Here is an 18,802-nt window from a genome sequence, read left to right as displayed (position 1 = left end):
GTGTCACTCAAACAGCAAGGGAGCTATCACATGAACAGTGCCACTGTGTGTCCCTGTGGGATGTGCACAGGACCTATGTTCCACAGCATGGTGTGTGTTGTGTCTGCGGAAGTAACACAGAAGCCCAGCCCATGCAATGTGGCATGTGTGCACATATCCATGAGTGGTCCGTTCACACTGCCCACTGCAATTGCCATGTATGAGTACTACATGCATCAGTAATGCGGAGGACATGGTCCATGTCAGAGCAGAAGACACCCCTGTGTATGTGGTATGCAGATGTCTACAGATGTGTTTCCCGTCTGTCAGCCACATATGTAAACTGTCTGAGCCTGATACACATCATGGCATGATAATGCTGTGCCATGTAAAGTCGTAGCCGTTGTGGAAGGTACACCACGAATGTGGTATTGTAACCTTGCCTGTGTGTAGATGTGTGTATGCCACAGGTACAATGGCTACCTATGTACCAGCATCACACACAGTACAGATAGGTGTGGCCCTGCAGATGTGTACCCATGCCACAGTGGAATACGGCAACAACAGCACCATGTGGGGCATGTGTTTGTACAGCAACCATGTACAATTTGATATGCATGTACGGGGACGGTATCCATGTGATACTCAGTGGATGAATGTTGTTATGCAAAGGTGATGTGCATGCACCATGTGTCATGCATCCTGATGCCATGACACCCACATGATGTATCTGCCACACCGACACCCATATGGTTGTTATCAGTATGAGCTGGTGGAGCTATAATGGTGCCAGGTATGTAGATGTGGGATATCTAGGCATGGACAGTACTCTGTGACAGCATGTTGTGTATGTAAGCAAATAGTGAACATTAGGGGCCCCATGACTGAGGACTGTGTAATGCCACATGTACCTGACATGTAGTAGATAGCATGATATGCTTGCACCACTGTGTGTCCTGTCCAGGAGTCATATAGCCTAACATCCTGAGACACAGGGTATGATGTGACGGTGGATGTGTACATTGCCAATACCAGAACGTGGAATGGTGCTGAAGGGCAATGTGAGGACAATGTCTGATATTTTGCCCTCTGTACCACACCAACCACCCATGCAATGGTATGACAGGTGGCCAGCATGTGTATGTGGTGTGCTGTGGCACACAGAAGCCCAACAAGGGTGCCAGTAAAGGCATGGAGGTCATCAATGAGTGCGTGAAGCACGTTTGTGAGGATGTGCCCCAGTGCCATACAGAATGGTCCAGTCATGGGTGTACGAATGCAGTCCCACACGTGCAATGCAGTGCCACCCATGTGTAGTGCGATAGATGTGGCAGTGTGACGGTCAAGGAACACAATGTCCGACAACAGGCTAGCAGTGAATTCAGTGGGCTGGTGTGGAGACACATACCAAACAGGTTGGCGGGACATAACAGCTAGGGAGATCAGAAGGTGACATTGGGACAGTGTCTTAGGACATAACGTGTGCATGGCAGTACCATGTATGTATCCACAGGGACACTATGATGTCCATGTATGGATTGCAACCCTGTAGTGAGTGAGAGTGTGTATTGTTGGTAGGTACACCATTGCCTGGCATGTTGCCAACATTATCTCAGTCAGCAATGCCTGGGTGACTGTTGTACGCGACATCAAATGTGGATGTAGCCAAACAACACAGACATACCACCACACTGCCTGAGGACCCACACTGCAATGTGCAGCAGTCATGTGTAGGTAGCTAGCCTTGGAGCATGTGATGGACCACGAGGACCCACCATGGCTGTCAAGTGATGCACCCCACACATGTGAATATACCCACCGTGCAACAGCCTGCACATGTGCCCATACTGCAGATGTGCATGGAACATGACCACCACCGTGGTGTCTGTGAAAAGGCCAGTACCGCCATGTCTCTGTGTGGAATAGCATGGTCCCTACCATTGCGTACATGCTACGGAAGTGCACTGTGATATGTGTCAGCATAGTTATGTACACTGTCCATCTGCCGGGGTGCCATGCCATTAACAACCCCTGTCAGCAGACGTCAGTAGTACTGGCTGTAGAAGACATGTACCATGTATGCTGCGATGGGTGTGTGTCCAGGGTGTGGCTAGCAGGGCCGTGAAGCATATATGTTCATCTACCAAAGGGGGGATAACCCCAGGTTTAACACACCAGACACATGGAGGTATCATGCATGCTGAGGGTAGTGTAGGTATGGTATGTGTTGTGTAATGTGTCACCCAGCTAGGTGGAGTGCATGCCCAAGCATGTGTGGGTACATGGGTGTCCATTCTAGGGAAGTGTGGGTTGCTGTCAGCACATGGCAGTAGCAGCTGTCCGAGCCCAATGTACAGTATGACAACACAGACAGCATGTAACCTGTGGTGTACAGTGTAAGCTCTGTTGCGTGTTACAATGTGTCTAGCGGTCACAAACATGGGTATCTGAACATGGAGCACCTACGATGCATTGTGCTCGGCAAATATCCAGTATGTGTGCAAAACATTGTGTGATGTGGGATCCCCTCACCTGTGTGTGTTGCAGTCCAGGTATGTGCCCGTGAGGTATGATCCGTGTACAATCTGTACTTGCAGGTGTGCTGTGCAGAGCATGGAGGCAGGTCTCAGGCACTGCAGATAAATGTGAGTCGTGCACTAGTGTGTGTGCCTTGCTTGTGTGCAGCACAGTGGAAGGTGCAAGCATTGTCCCACATGACCGCATGCCGTGCCTGCCTGTTACAGCCCTGCTGGAGACAGTCATGTGACACCGCCACAGAGGCAGTATAGCATGTGAAGATGTACATGTGTGCTCCACACCCCAGGCAGATGTCCTCAGGTCATGTGTGCCACAGCAGTGTGGTCGACCAGGACTGTCATAGTGGTCAGATACCACATGCCTGTATAAGTACAGTATGAGCATAGTCAACAGTTGCAGTGACAGAGTAGGTCAATGTACAGTGTCCCTGTGTTCAGACCACTGCCTACTGTACACTTGGCTAGACACACACCCAGAGGGTGAATATACCGGTGAGCCATCACATGTCCCAGTACATGTAGCCTGTATAATGCCATCACAGGGTGGTCACAATAACATGTGGTATGGCAGACATGTTGTACCAGGTGATGTGTCATGTGTGCATATGTTGAGTTGCACAGCCATTCACACGTCTGCAACATATCAGTGCATGATGCCTACTGTAACATGATGTGTGGAACTGCACTGTGATCCACAACAGGGTCATCCGAGACAGGTGTGTTGTGAATGGTGTAACCCATGGTTCCACGGGATGTACACTGGTGCTGTTGGCTGCCATGCTGGGGGCCACCAGTGGTGCCTGCAGTGGTCATACAGACATACTGCACACATTGTTCTGGCAGGAATGTCCATTGTTGTGGATGATGTGTTGCTACGTGAAGGTAGGTGTGTGTTGTGAATGTTACCCATCCAGATGTGACCATCAGGCACAGTCATGGTTGTCGACAGCATCACACCCATCCACAGCTATCAGAACCCTGTCCCCAGAATGGGTGTCAGCCGCCCTCGTACTGTGTGACGTATGTGCAGATGGCAGAACACCTCCTACTGGCTGGCTAACAGTGTCATCTAGGAAGGCTATGTGATGGCTGGAATACACCGTTATAAAGTATAATGCTGGTATCCCAATGAAGTACGTGGAATCACACACAGTACGCCATGGCTGGCATGTAAACCATGTACAACAATGACTGTGTGACAGACACAAACAATGCAGAGCCATGTTGAACATGCACCCATGAGAACACCAAATGAGGTATGTTGCGCATATCAATGTACAACTGTCAGCTATGGCCATAGCATGGATGCAGACGCATATCCCCCACAGGCAGTACCATGCCATGTAGGTAGGGGGGCATTGCATGACTACATGTGACAGTTGCTGTACCGCCACATGTACTGCATATCCGTCATGTAGGGGTAGCAGTGGTACGTGACTGTTGGACATGCCTGTACATATGACCATGTCCCACAGGATATGTGTTACGTGTGTACAACACGTGTTGTACCGTCATCAAGCTGTGAAGTGTATGGCTGCCAGTGTACCTGTGTGACATGTTCTGCAATGGGTGCAAAGCTACGCAGTAGTGCATTGCATGCCCACATGCCCCACACAGGTGCATAGCCTGAACATACAATACAAAGAGGGTGTTGGATCATAGCAACCCACAAGAGGAGATGGGTATGGGTGGCAACCCACTACCACCTGTTCGGGTAACATGTGCATGTCCATGACACATTAGCACCCGAGAAGCTAGCAGTACAGCAGTACAGGGTGGCATGCATATATGTTCACTAATACCCCTGTGTGTCCCACCACTGGCCCGTGGACAGACAGACACCAACACAATGTGCAGAATTGACATGTGCACAGCACATCACCACTGGCTACTGTAGAACAGGCTTACTGTGTAGACATGTGCACAGAAGGTCTGCGCCAGCCACACTCAAACACGTTATGTGTCGAACCCCACCATTATTGTAGCCCATGCTACAGACAGATGTTCACGCATCTGTGTATGTACGTCAGGGAATGTCCCCGGCCTAGCAGTATAGCTGTGTCAGTGTTGCGAACAACATACTGAATGGGCTGTGTGTGTGAGGTGTGCATCATACGTGTATGGTCCGATGGATGATACCATCAGTGCCCCTGCTATGTGAACATCCCTGTCCCCATACATGGATACCTATGCTGTGCCCAACACCATGCTCCCTGTGGGAGGGATGGCGCTGTGTGGTGCACCAGCTGACATGAGGGTGGCAGCAGGCACTGGATGTAGACATATGTGGTACCCATGTCAGGCCAGGCAACCATCCATGTGCACGGGATAGCAAGTGTGTGGGCACATACAGCACTGTGTTGAACAATATCGCAGCACATAGCACCTGTCAGGGGTAATGTGTATGCATGGATGTGCGATACCTGCATGCACCATACACACCCCCACCAAGCAGCATGCAGCCTACCTTGCAGAAGGCCATTGTCCACACCATGATGATAGACATGTGTAATGTCCATATACACATAGCAATGACATATGGAATGGACAGCCACCCTGCCAATATCAGTACCCCCCAGGTGGGACACATCCCAGTGCCATGTATGTGACATACCCTGCCATACCATGCAGCCCTGCCCAGCAAGGCTGCACGTACGATCACAGTCCTACATGGTGCGATGGACAAATGGCACTTGCACTATCAACCGTTCACAGCAGTAATGTGGCACTGATGCACCCTGTGGTGTCACAGGTGCTGTGTGTTGGTGTGAACAACGTGCGTGCGCACATGCTATGCATGACCTTTCCTGCTAATGTCACATGGTTACACAATGTCCCATGTGTACAAAACCAAAAAACAATTTCCCTGTAGATGGAATCAGGATGCTGTAGTCAATATAAAAGTGAAAAATATATTTCATCTTTGTTAAACTTTGTTAAGCGCTTTCATCTAACCATATCTAGACTTCTTCAGAACAAATGACTGCCTTTAGGCTTACAATATATATAAGGTGTCATAATCACCTAATTGAATAATTAATCCATTTAAAAACATTTTAAAGTGCCAGTGCTGAAAAACATCCAGTGTACTGACCATTAAAAACCATTTGCACATATTTATAATATTTATGTATAAAAATGCAAATATATATATATATATATATATATATATATATATATATATATATGTGTATATTTCCAATAAAAATAACATTAGTTTCTATAAATGTATACCTATTTTACTTAGATGGAACTTGTGTATAAATTCATGGTCTTAATTACAAAATATCAAACTCTGGGACTGATTGATCAGTATACCAGTCACTAACATCCTGTGCATTTGTGTACCCATTTCAACAGTCTAAACATTATTAGCCAAAATTGGCTTCACAGAAATATGATCATTTAGTCCTGGTGGGGTAGATGCATTCAATTTTATTTGCCATCTAGTCTCTAACTTCCACAGTTTTCTCCTTGCATTCCCTCCTCTGGGGTTCACTGAGACTGTATCTAATATGGCAAAATGAAACAATTTGCAACTAATACTTTCTTGCATATGCCTCCACAGGGCATTTTTAACATCTTTCTTCTTAATGCAATAGTAATGGTCATATATCCTTTGCCTTAGACTCCTATCTGTCTTTCCTACTTAGTAACAATGACAATTGGCACACATAGCTAGGTAGACTAAATGGGTAGTCCTACAGTTCCCTTTCTTAAAACATATCTCTGTCTTGGTGACATTTTCTAATTTTATGCTGTTTTCTAAGCATATGTACTTGCACTGATTACATGTGCCACATTTGGTTGTACCTGTCTTAGCTCTTTCATTGTTGGTTGTTTGTTTTTTCCTTTCTAGTTCCCATTTTAAATTATTCCCATTTCTAGATACAAATCGGGGAGTATCTCCAACTATTTCTATTATTTTCCTATCCATCTTTAGTATGTTCCAGTTGTCACTAATAATTCTTTTAATATTTGTAGTCCAAGGGGTATGCTGCAATATACAGGCTCTAGTATAATCAACATCTGTCTCTCTATTGCCAACTTCCAAACAATATGTTTTTATCAAAGGGCCTTTTCCTAATAGGGGTACATATTTATTGCCCCATTCTTTTAACACATAACTGGTCACATCCTTCACTAGCCACTTGGGATATCCTCTTTGAATAAACACGTCTCCTATAATATTCAGTTCACTAACAAAATCATCATAATCAGATGTCATCCTTGCAGCCCTAATACATTGCCCCTTGATTATACTCCTTTTCTGTTTAGTGGGATGGGAACTACTGTATTCTAAATAGCCATTACTAAACGTCTCTTTCCTATATATTTTACTTTTTATTTTCCCTTGATCCACAGTAATGAGAGTGTCTAAGTAGGCTATTTTGAACAATTCCACATTGTGTGTGAATTTCAATTCATTGCTCTTTGAATTCAGGTCCCTCATGAATAATTCCAATTCTTTTCTATTCCCCTTCTATATCAAAAAAATGTCATCCAAAAAACGGTAGTAACATGAAACTAACTGGTACCTCCTATTACTGAAAATATATTCTTCTTCCCAATCACTTAAATATATATTGGAAAAAATGGGGGCGCACGCTGCCCCCATTGCTACTCCTTTTACTTGAATATAATATTCTCCTTCAAACATTATATAGTTATGTTTCAGTACAAGTTCCATGAATTCTACTGTAAGCTGTATTTTGTCCCTTGGGAACATACCTGATCTTTCCATAGACCTTTCCAACCTAAGCAATCCATCCTCTTGTGGAATGCTTGAAAACAGATCTACCACATCTATGGTCACTAGGAGAGCCCCAGGTGTTAACATATCTTGCTTTAATCTCCCTAAAAAGTCCCAAGAGTCTTTGATTACGTGTTTGTAGGACTTATATAGTGGTTTAAGCCACCCATCCACTACCTTACCCAAATTATATGTTTTGGCTTTATTACCTGAAATTATAGGTCTGAAAGGGGGATCAGTTAAATTCTTATGGATCTTGGGAATACCCACCATAGTACTAATAATAGGGGAGTCCACCTTCAAGTAATCATATAACTCTCCGCTTATTCTTTCATCTATCAATAGATCCTCCAAGTATAAATTAATTTTATTATACCCGATGTTCACTTCATTTTTTGAGGAAATTTCGTACTTCCCAGAATTCAGTAGGATTTCATTGATCTTATTCTTATATTCTTCTTGTCCATATAGTACTATTCCTCCCCCTTTGTCTGGTTTCATTATTCTTACTATTTTATTTTGTTGTAGTTCTTTTAAATCTGTAGTCTCAGGGATGGTCAAATTATATCTAATTTTAGTATGATTGATTTTATTACTATATTTATATATTTCATCAATGACCATTTTTTCATATAACCCTAATATACTGTTAAGTGGTGGGGTATATGTACTTTTCTTTTTGAACATAGATTTCCTTGTGATATTAGTCTTCTCCTTGTCAAATAGTACCGCTAAATTTAATTTTCTCAAATATTTTTTAAAATCTATAATGCAGTCCGCTACCTTAAATCTTTTGACTGGCACGTACTTCATTCCGTTGCTAAACAAGGTGAAGTGTTCTTCCTTTACTTCTATTTGCATATAGTTGTGTATAAAAAATTGGTTAAATACACTAGTTATGTCATTAATTTTAACTATCTTTTCTGTACTTGTATCTGATCCTATCTTGTGTGTCCCTCCCCTATTACTCTTCTTGGTTGTGGGTGGGTGATTTGACCATCCCTGAGACTACAGCTTTAAAAGAACTACAGAAAAATAAAATGGTAAGAATAATGAAACCAGACAAAGGGGGAGGAATAGTACTATATGGACAAGAAGAATATAAGAATAAGATCAATGAAATCCTACTGAATTCTGGGAAGTACGAAATTTCCTCAAAAAATGAAGTGAACATTGGGTATAATAAAATTAATTTATACTTGGAGGATCTATTGATAGATGAAAGAATAAGTGGAGAGTTATATGATTACTTGAAGGTGGACTCCCCTATTGTTAGTACTATGGTGGGTATTCCCAAGATCCATAAGAATTTAACTGATCCCCCTTTCAGACCTATAATTTCAGGTAATAAAGCCAAAACATATAATTTGGGTAAGGTAGTGGATGGGTGGCTTAAACCACTATATAAGTCCTACAAACACGTAATCAAAGACTCTTGGGAATTTTTAGGGAGATTAAAGCAAGATATGTTAACACCTGGGGCTCTCCTAGTGACCATAGATGTGGTAGATCTATTTTCAAGCATTCCACAAGAGGATGGATTGCTTAGGTTGGAAAGGTCTATGGAAAGATCAGGTATGTTCCCAAGGGACAAACTACAGCTTACAGTAGAATTCATGGAACTTGTACTGAAACATAACTATATAATGTTTGAAGGAGAATATTATATTCAAGTAAAAGGAGTAGCAATGGGGGCAGCGTGCGCCCCCATTTTTTCCAATATATATTTAAGTGATTGGGAAGAAGAATATATTTTCAGTAATAGGAGGTACCAGTTAGTTTCATGTTACTACCGTTTTTTGGATGACATTTTTTTGATATGGATGGGGAATAGAAAAGAATTGGAATTATTCATGAGGGACCTGAATTCAAAGAGCAATGAATTGAAATTCACACACAATGTGGAATTGTTCAAAATAGCCTACTTAGACACTCTCATTACTGTGGATCAAGGGAAAATAAAAAGTAAAATATATAGGAAAGAGACGTTTAGTAATGGCTATTTAGAATACAGTAGTTCCCATCCCACTAAACAGAAAAGGAGTATAATCAAGGGGCAATGTATTAGGGCTGCAAGGATGACATCTGATTATGATGATTTTGTTAGTGAACTGAATATTATAGGAGACATGTTTATTGAAAGAGGATATCCCAAGTGGCTAGTGAAGGATGTGACCAGTTATGTGTTAAAAGAATGGGGCAATAAATATGTACCCCTATTAGGAAAAGGCCCTTTGATAAAAACATATTGTTCGGAAGCTGGCAACAGAGAGACAGATGTTGATTATACTAGAGCCTGTATATTGCAGCATACCCCTTGGACTACAAATATTAAAAGAATTATTAGTGACAACTGGAACATACTAAAGATGGATAGGAAAATAATAGAAATAGTTGGAGATACTCCCCGATTTGTATCTAGAAATGGGAATAATTTAAAATGGGAACTAGAAAGGAAAAAACAAACAACCAACAATGAAAGAGCTAAGACAGGTACAACCAAATGTGGCACATGTAATCAGTGCAAGTACATATGCTTAGAAAACAGCATAAAATTAGAAAATGTCACCAAGACAGAGATATGTTTTAAGAAAGGGAACTGTAGGACTACCCATTTAGTCTACCTAGCTATGTGTGCCAATTGTCATTGTTACTATGTAGGAAAGACAGATAGGAGTCTAAGGCAAAGGATATATGACCATTACTATTGCATTAAGAAGAAAGATGTTAAAAATGCCCTGTGGAGGCATATGCAAGAAAGTATTAGTTGCAAATTGTTTCATTTTGCCATATTAGATACAGTCTCAGTGAACCCCAGAGGAGGGAATGCAAGGAGAAAACTGGGGGAGTTAGAGACTAGATGGCAAATAAAATTGAATGCATCTACCCCACCAGGACTAAATGATCATATTTCTGTGAAGCCAATTTTGGCTAATAATGTTTAGCCTGTTGAAATGGGTACACAAATGCACAGGATGTTAGTGACTGGTATACTGATCAATCAGTCCCAGAGTTTGATATTTTGTAATTAAGACCATGAATTTATACACAAGTTCCATCTAAGTAAAATAGGTATACATTTATAGAAACTAATGTTATTTTTATTGGAAATATACACATATATATATATTTGCATTTTTATACATAAATATTATAAATATGTGCAAATGGTTTTTAATGGTCAGTACACTATGTGGTTTTAATTTGATTCAGATGTTTTTTTAAAAGGTAATAAAAAAATGGGATGTTTTTCAGCACTGGCACTTTAAAATGTTTTTAAATGGATTAATTATTCAATTAGGTGATTATGACACCTTATATATATTGTAAGCCTAAGGGCAGTCATTTGTTCTGAAGAAGTCTAGATATGGTTAGATGAAAGCGCTTAACAAAGTTTAATAAAGACGAAATATATTTTTCACTTTTATATTGACTACAGCATCCTGATTCCATCTACAGGGAAATTGTTTTTTGGTTTTGTACGTAGTTGTGGACTGTTTCCCTTTTTGTTGTATTTTTACTAGTTGTTTGGAGCAGATGGATTCTATGGATGAACTGCCATCTATTGTTTCACCCAGGAGGGACGAAATAAGAGGTATCCAGTCAGAGATGGCCATTATGCGGGGTGAGCTCACTCGGCTCATTGAATTAGTGAGCCAGCCGTTGCAAAACAGCAAACCAAACGAGCGGATGATGTCATCCAGAGCGCCTTGTGCGACCGGTAACACCAATTCCATCCCAAACGGGCAGGGGAATGGAGATGAACGTGAAAGGAGAACCTCTAATGGATCCAGACCCGATGGCGGACTTAATTGTTTGAGCGCTAGAAGGGAATGTGGATCGGAGGCAGACTACTCGTTTTTTGGAGCCAAACCGAAAAGAATGCCACCTAAAAAGACTTATACTATGGCTGGCAACGTCCATTATGCAGGTACTAATTCAAACGTTTTAAATGCCAAAAAAGATATGACGGCTAAAGAACATTGTTATAAGGACTTTATTGAATTTACCTTTGACTTCAGGGGACTGGACAAAATTGACGCCCAGACTGAAGGTAGAGGTGTTAATTCATTTAATACCGATAAGAACTTAAAAGACAAAATGTTTGAATTTGGTAACAAACTAAAAAAAGTAAAAACCTGCAACTTGAGAACAGCTACCTAATGAAATGTATAGACACTTGTATAGTCCCTATGGGACTTCGTTTTTTCAAATACCCTATGGGTATTGATTTGGATTTTGAAACTAAAACTGAATGTATGAAACTGTTCGATGGTTTTGGAATCGCATTTATGAGATTTATTATACAATGCAATGACAAAAAGATATGTATACTTATGAATGAACTTGATAAATTGAATGATGCTATTATTAATGATGTGTTATATGAGGAATACGAGTATTGTATCAATTCACAATATAAATGGGTTCAGAGACAAATGGATATGCAATTTGAAAGAAAGTGTAAAAATATCAGAGAGATTTGGAACAATATAGTAGGGAGCAAGCATATAGGTGGGACAAAAAAGATGGCAAAAAAGACAGGACTATTTCAAGAAATGTAACAGGTAGAAAGGGAAGTACACATACCCATTATGATTACCAACACAGGGACAACATGTATAGAGGGAGATTTGATAATAATAATTTTGATAACCCTTGTGATGGTAATGATTTTTTAGGAGAACAGAAAGGGAAGAACAGTGGATACAGAGGAACAAACCAGATCGGAAGGAGGGAATTCCATCACCCACAACCAAAAAGAGTAATAGGGGAGGGACACACAAGATAGGATCAGATACAAGTACAGAAAAGATAGTTAAAATTAATGACATAACTAGTGTATTTAACCAATTTTTTATACACAACTATACGCGAATAGAAGTAAAGGAAGAACACTTCACCTTGTTTAGCAAAGGAATGAAGTACGTGCCAGTCAAAAGATTTAAGGTAGAGGACTGCATTATAGATTTTAAAAAATATTTGAGAAAATTAAATTTAGCGGTACTATTTGACAAGGAGAAGACTAATATCACAAGGAAATCTATGTTCAAAAAGAAAAGTACGTATACCCCACCACTTAACAGTATATTAGGGTTATATGAAAAAATGGTCATTGATGAAATATATAAATATAGTAATAAAATCAATCATACTAAAATTAGATATAATTTGACCATCCCTGAGACTACAGCTTTAAAAGAACTACAGCAAAATAAAATGGTAAGAATAATGAAACCAGACAAAGGGGGAGGAATAGTACTATATGGACAAGAAGAATATAAGAATAAGATCAATGAAATCCTACTGAATTCTGGGAAGTACGAAATTTCCTCAAAAAATTAAGTGAACATCGGGTATAATAAAATTAATTTATACTTGGAGGATCTATTGATAGATGAAAGAATAAGCGGAGAGTTATATGATTACTTGAAGGTGGACTCCCCTATTATTAGTACTATGGTGGGTATTCCCAAGATCCATAAGAATTTAACTGATCCCCCTTTCAGACCTATAATTTCAGGTAATAAAGCCAAAACATATAATTTGGGTAAGGTAGTGGATGGGTGGCTTAAACCACTATATAAGTCCTACAAACACGTAATCAAAGACTCTTGGGACTTTTTAGGGAGATTAAAGCAAGATATGTTAACACCTGGGGCTCTCCTAGTGACCATAGATGTGGTAGATCTATTTTCAAGCATTCCACAAGAGGATGGATTGCTTAGGTTGGAAAGGTCTATGGAAAGATCAGGTATGTTCCCAAGGGACAAAATACAGCTTACATTAGAATTCATGGAACTTGTACTGAAACATAACTATATAATGTTTGAAGGAGAATATTATATTCAAGTAAAAGGAGTAGCAATGGGGGCAGCGTGCGCCCCCATTTTTTCCAATATATATTTAAGTGATTGGGAAGAAGAATATATTTTCAGTAATAGGAGGTACCAGTTAGTTTCACGTTACTACCGTTTTTTGGATGACATTTTTTTGATATGGAAGGGGAATAGAAAAGAATTGGAATTATTCATGAGGGACCTGAATTCAAAGAGCAATGAATTGAAATTCACACACAATGTGGAATTGTTCAAAATAGCCTACTTAGACACTCTCATTACTGTGGATCAAGGGAAAATAAAAAGTAAAATATATAGGAAAGAGACGTTTAGTAATGGCTATTTAGAATACAGTAGTTCCCATCCCACTAAACAGAAAAGGAGTATAATCAAGGGGCAATGTATTAGGGCTGCAAGGATGACATCTGATTATGATGATTTTGTTAGTGAACTGAATATTATAGGAGACATGTTTATTCAAAGAGGATATCCCAATTGGCTAGTGAAGGATGTGACCAGTTATGTGTTAAAAGAATGGGGCAATAAATATGTACCCCTATTAGGAAAAGGCCCTTTGATAAAAACATATTGTTCGGAAGCTGGCAACAGAGAGACAGATGTTGATTATACTAGAGCCTGTATATTGCAGCATACCCCTTGGACTACAAATATTAAAAGAATTATTAGTGACAACTGGAACATACTAAAGATGGATAGGAAAATAATAGAAATAGTTGGAGATACTCCCCGATTTGTATCTAGAAATGGGAATAATTTAAAATGGGAACTAGAAAGGAAAAAACAAACAACCAACAATGAAAGAGCTAAGACAGGTACAACCAAATGTGGCACATGTAATCAGTGCAAGTACATATGCTTAGAAAACAGCATAAAATTAGAAAATGTCACCAAGACAGAGATATGTTTTAAGAAAGGGAACTGTAGGACTACCCATTTAGTCTACCTAGCTATGTGTGCCAATTGTCATTGTTACTATGTAGGAAAGACAGATAGGAGTCTAAGGCAAAGGATATATGACCATTACTATTGCATTAAGAAGAAAGATGTTAAAAATGCCCTGTGGAGGCATATGCAAGAAAGTATTAGTTGCAAATTGTGTCATTTTGCCATATTAGATACAGTCTCAGTGAACCCCAGAGGAGGGAATGCAAGGAGAAAACTGGGGGAGTTAGAGACTAGATGGCAAATAAAATTGAATGCATCTACCCCACCAGGACTAAATGATCATATTTCTATGAAGCCAATTTTGGCTAATAATGTTTAGACTGTTGAAATGGGTACACAAATGCACAGGATGTTAGTGACTGGTATACTGATCAATCAGTCCCAGAGTTTGATATTTTGTAATTAAGACCATGAATTTATACACAAGTTCCATCTAAGTAAAATAGGTATACATTTATAGAAACTAATGTTATTTTTATTGGAAATATACACATATATATATATATTTGCATTTTTATACATAAATATTATAAATATGTGCAAATGGTTTTTAATGGTCAGTACACTATGTGGTTTTAATTTGATTCAGATGTTTTTTAAAAGGTAATAAAAAATGGGATGTTTTTCAGCACTGGCACTTTAAAATGTTTTTAAATGGATTAATTATTCAATTAGGTGATTATGACACCTTATATACATTGTAAGCCTAAGGGCAGTCATTTGTTCTGAAGAAGTCTAGATATGGTTAGATGAAAGCGCTTAACAAAGTTTAATAAAGACAAAATATATTTTTCACTTTTATATTGACTACAGCATCCTGATTCCATCTACAGGGAAATTGTTTTTTGGTTTTGTACGTAGTTGTAGACTCTTTCCCTTTTTGTTGGAATGTCCCATGTGTATCACATGTGCAATACAGGTGAGCCGTGGCAGGTTGGCCAACACCTGTACAGTGCTGTGTAGATGTACATGGCACAACACATGCATGTACAGGTGTCCATGTGTATGTGTGCAGTGCCACCGCTGACGTTCATAATGGCCGCTTACGTGATGCCTAGTGACATATACACAGCATCCAGGTGAACAGTAGAACTGTTGTCACATTGGGACACGTGCCAACTGGTATGAACACAGGTGCAGGCAGGTACACATGTCCACAGCAGGCTACCATTAACATGGTGTGTGTACAGTGTGATGAGTTGACACACAGATATGATATGAAACCCACTGCTTAATGGTGTGACGGCAACATGTCAGCTGTGTCACTGCCATGATGCATCGCAGAGATTACTGTGCAGATGTTGTACATGTCATAGCAATGTATGTCCAGCAGTATGCCAGTACATCAGTGTAAATGTGACCTGTCACCGTCATTATGTCTTACAGATAATGCCACGTTCCCGGCTGCCAGCCTTCAGCCGCCAGGAGGATGACGTGTTTATACCGTTTCTCCACGACAACTACGAGCTACTATTCAGCCATGTGCCACAACAAGCACAGCAGCGGGACGACGTGTGGCAGGATATGCGCAGGAGGGTGAACAACGTGGGTGGCAACAACCGCACCTACCAGCAGATCCGCTGACACTGCACAGACCTAATACGGCACGCGAAACAGCGTGCCGCCGCAATCGCCAGACAACAAGGTGGGACAGGTGGTGGGCCACCAACCCAGCACCCACTCACACACACGGAGGAGCTCCTGGCCAGTCTGGGGACACCCAGGGAACAACATGCAGAAACACTCGCTGCCATCGTGGAGGTGGGTGTCTCCCAACCAACGAGCCTGGAGCTGCCTGGTAAGTCAGTCTTGCATGTGTGTATGATAACTGATGTAGGTGTGGGTGTCATAGTACACCACAAAATGTACCAACACATGCCAGGTATATGGCCACACAAGCTGCATACTACAGTATGCTACGTTGTGTTTGCAGACATGTGCATAACACATGCTACCACACAGGTACATGATGTGACATGCACAGTGCTTACTGTGGCTACAGTAATGGATAATGTGTATACTGTTGTGTCGCCCCTATACAGGTACGTCTGGCGTGTCGCACAGCCATGGGTCCGTCGCAGGTGAGAATGTTGTTGTAATAGGCATGTTACAGTGTATAGATATTCCCCATGTGTCCAGGTATGACATGCACACCTGGGTCTGCTCCAGTCACGGTATACAGGTTGCACCACCCGACACACATGCCACCCATGCACAGTAGATACAACCGTTAGTATACACCGGCATGACACCACATAACCCATCGGTGTGATATGTGCAGTCAGCTATGCATACAATGGTGGAGGTGTTCTACAATGGCTGCATGTGTAGTATGCATCGGAATGCCTTTACGGTACACACACAGTACCACATAGTGAGCTGTGATCTGGCCAGCACACAGGTGTTACCAATGTGACCTATGCCCCTGCATTGTGTGCACACGTTGTGACATGGCACATGACATGTCCCATGCACGTGGTGTTCTGTCTGCAACATTGTCACACCATGACATGACCTATGCATGACATAGCAGACATCCACAATGTCTGCATAGCCTTTGGGATTGTGACACCTCAGACTAGTATGGGTGTATGTCACATGGGCCACCACAGGGATGTGTACACGATGCCCATCACACACAATTGTCCATGACCCAGTCAAACATGGCCATGGGTGATACCCACAGGCATGTTGCCACACAGTACATCTGCAGTGGGTAGTCACCATTGCACCCTGTCCACACATAGTGCGATCATAGCTTTAGTGGACCCCCTGTACATCTGATGTGGTACACCAGACAAACAAAATGCCTGTCTGCAGCCACTGGAGGTGCCACCAATGTCTACCATATACGTGCTGTGGAAAAGCATGACTGTGTTGCAGACATGGCAATGCAATGCGTCCATGTTACGCATCGCACAGAAACATACCTGTGTCTTGCTGCCATGCAGTGGCACAGTGCCCGTACTCCCCACTGTACAGCTATGTACACAGCTCACACCAACCACACCTGCACAGACATCCTTGTTACACATGCATTCTATCTGTAGCTTGTACACATAACACTGCACTGTGACGTCCAGTTTGATGTGGTGCATGTGGTGGGACACCATTGTCACATGTCCACATGTTACTGCACATGTTGGCGGAGTACATGACAAAGTGACGTCAGCCATGTGTACTGTTAACCTGCCTGTGGCCACACGGTGTATCACGGTGATGCATGCAAACTACCATGAATGTGTGTACTGCATGCCTACTGAAATGACACCTGCTTGATGTAGTGTGCACCCCAGGGCAGTATGCATACTACCACTATTAATGTCTGGCCTGCATTCACTGAGCTGTGGTGTGGGAATGCTGCATGCCATCTGCAATATCACATGCATGATGTGTCTGCATGTGTGTGTGTCTGCGTGTGTGTGTGTCAGCGTGTGTGTGTCTCCGCATGTGTGTGTGTGTGTGTGTCTGTGTGTGTGTCTGCGTGTGTGTGTGTGTGTGTGTGTGTGTGTGTCTGTGTGTGTGTCTGCATGTGTGTAATGTATCTTACAGTATGTCTTTGTATTCACAGGTGATGTAGGTGCGTTCCCTTCCTGCGGTCCATCTGATGCTAGTGTCCCCACAGATACTAGCGGTGATGACCATATGCATGAGGCACAGGCAGGGTCGTCACGGGCAGAAGCTGTGCCATTGTTTAACATCCCACCTATGTCCCCTTCATCTCCGCACACGGTTCAGATTCCGACACATACCACATCACCGTTGCCCATAGAGGAAGGACAGTCAGCGTCTGTTGGCATTGAGCAGGAATGTGTGGTGACTACAGAAGGTGCGGGTACACACCATGTTGCCAGTGTAATGACTGGTGATGTGCCACACAGGCATGTGGCTGGTGCTGCTCGTAGGAGGAGCTCTGGTAGACATGCACCTGCCGTACAGGGTGCAGCAGCTGGTATCACCAGACGCATGTTACAGACTGTAATGGCGACACAGGCATGTGCTGAATGGCAGAACCAAGAAGGGCAGAGGCTGCAGAGGGCCGCAATCCATTCCCTAAATGAGAACATCCAGTCATTGGCGAATGCTCAACAGCAGCTTGCCGATGTTCTGGATAGGCGATTAGGTGAGATGGTTGGAATCCTCGACCGAGGCATGTCAATCCGCGACTGTGAGCTGTCTGTGCTGGAACACCTGGTAGGGGTGAGGCGTAGGACACGTGGCCGTAGGCCAGCAACACCACCTAGTGCAGGTCGACGTGTGCGTGCCACCTCTCATGCCCACTCACACAGTGCTGGTAGCAGCAGCAGTGCAGCTGGTGCTACACCAACCACACCAGGACACAGCAGGCCATGTGGACGTGGCCCTGGCTGGTCCCAGCATGGGCACGGTTCCAGCGGACATGTGTCATCGGAGAGTGGCCACTCCATACCTCCACCCGGTAGTGCCCGTGCGACCCCAGGCAGACACGGGTCACGTGGCCACAGGCGGACACAGTGAGCCATACAACCTGCACTGTACAGTCTGGGGCTACCAAGTATACCCCGTGTAGGCATCACAGATGGCTGAACTGTGTACACACATACCCACACACAGCAGACACAACTGTAGGGCTCCACCACATCCACATGCATTCTGCACAGTCATGCCCAGTAAATGCACCGGCCCTTACACACACACACATGATGTCATCCATTGGTACAGCCTATGCCCCTGGCACACATATCACC

Source organism: Protopterus annectens, chromosome 1.part2 (assembly GCF_019279795.1).
Source record: "Protopterus annectens isolate FY-2018-M chromosome 1.part2, PAN1.0, whole genome shotgun sequence".
Lineage (NCBI taxonomy): Eukaryota > Metazoa > Chordata > Ceratodontiformes > Protopteridae > Protopterus > Protopterus annectens.
The sequence above is the reverse complement of the archived record's forward strand: the minus strand, read 5'-3'. Positions refer to the sequence as shown.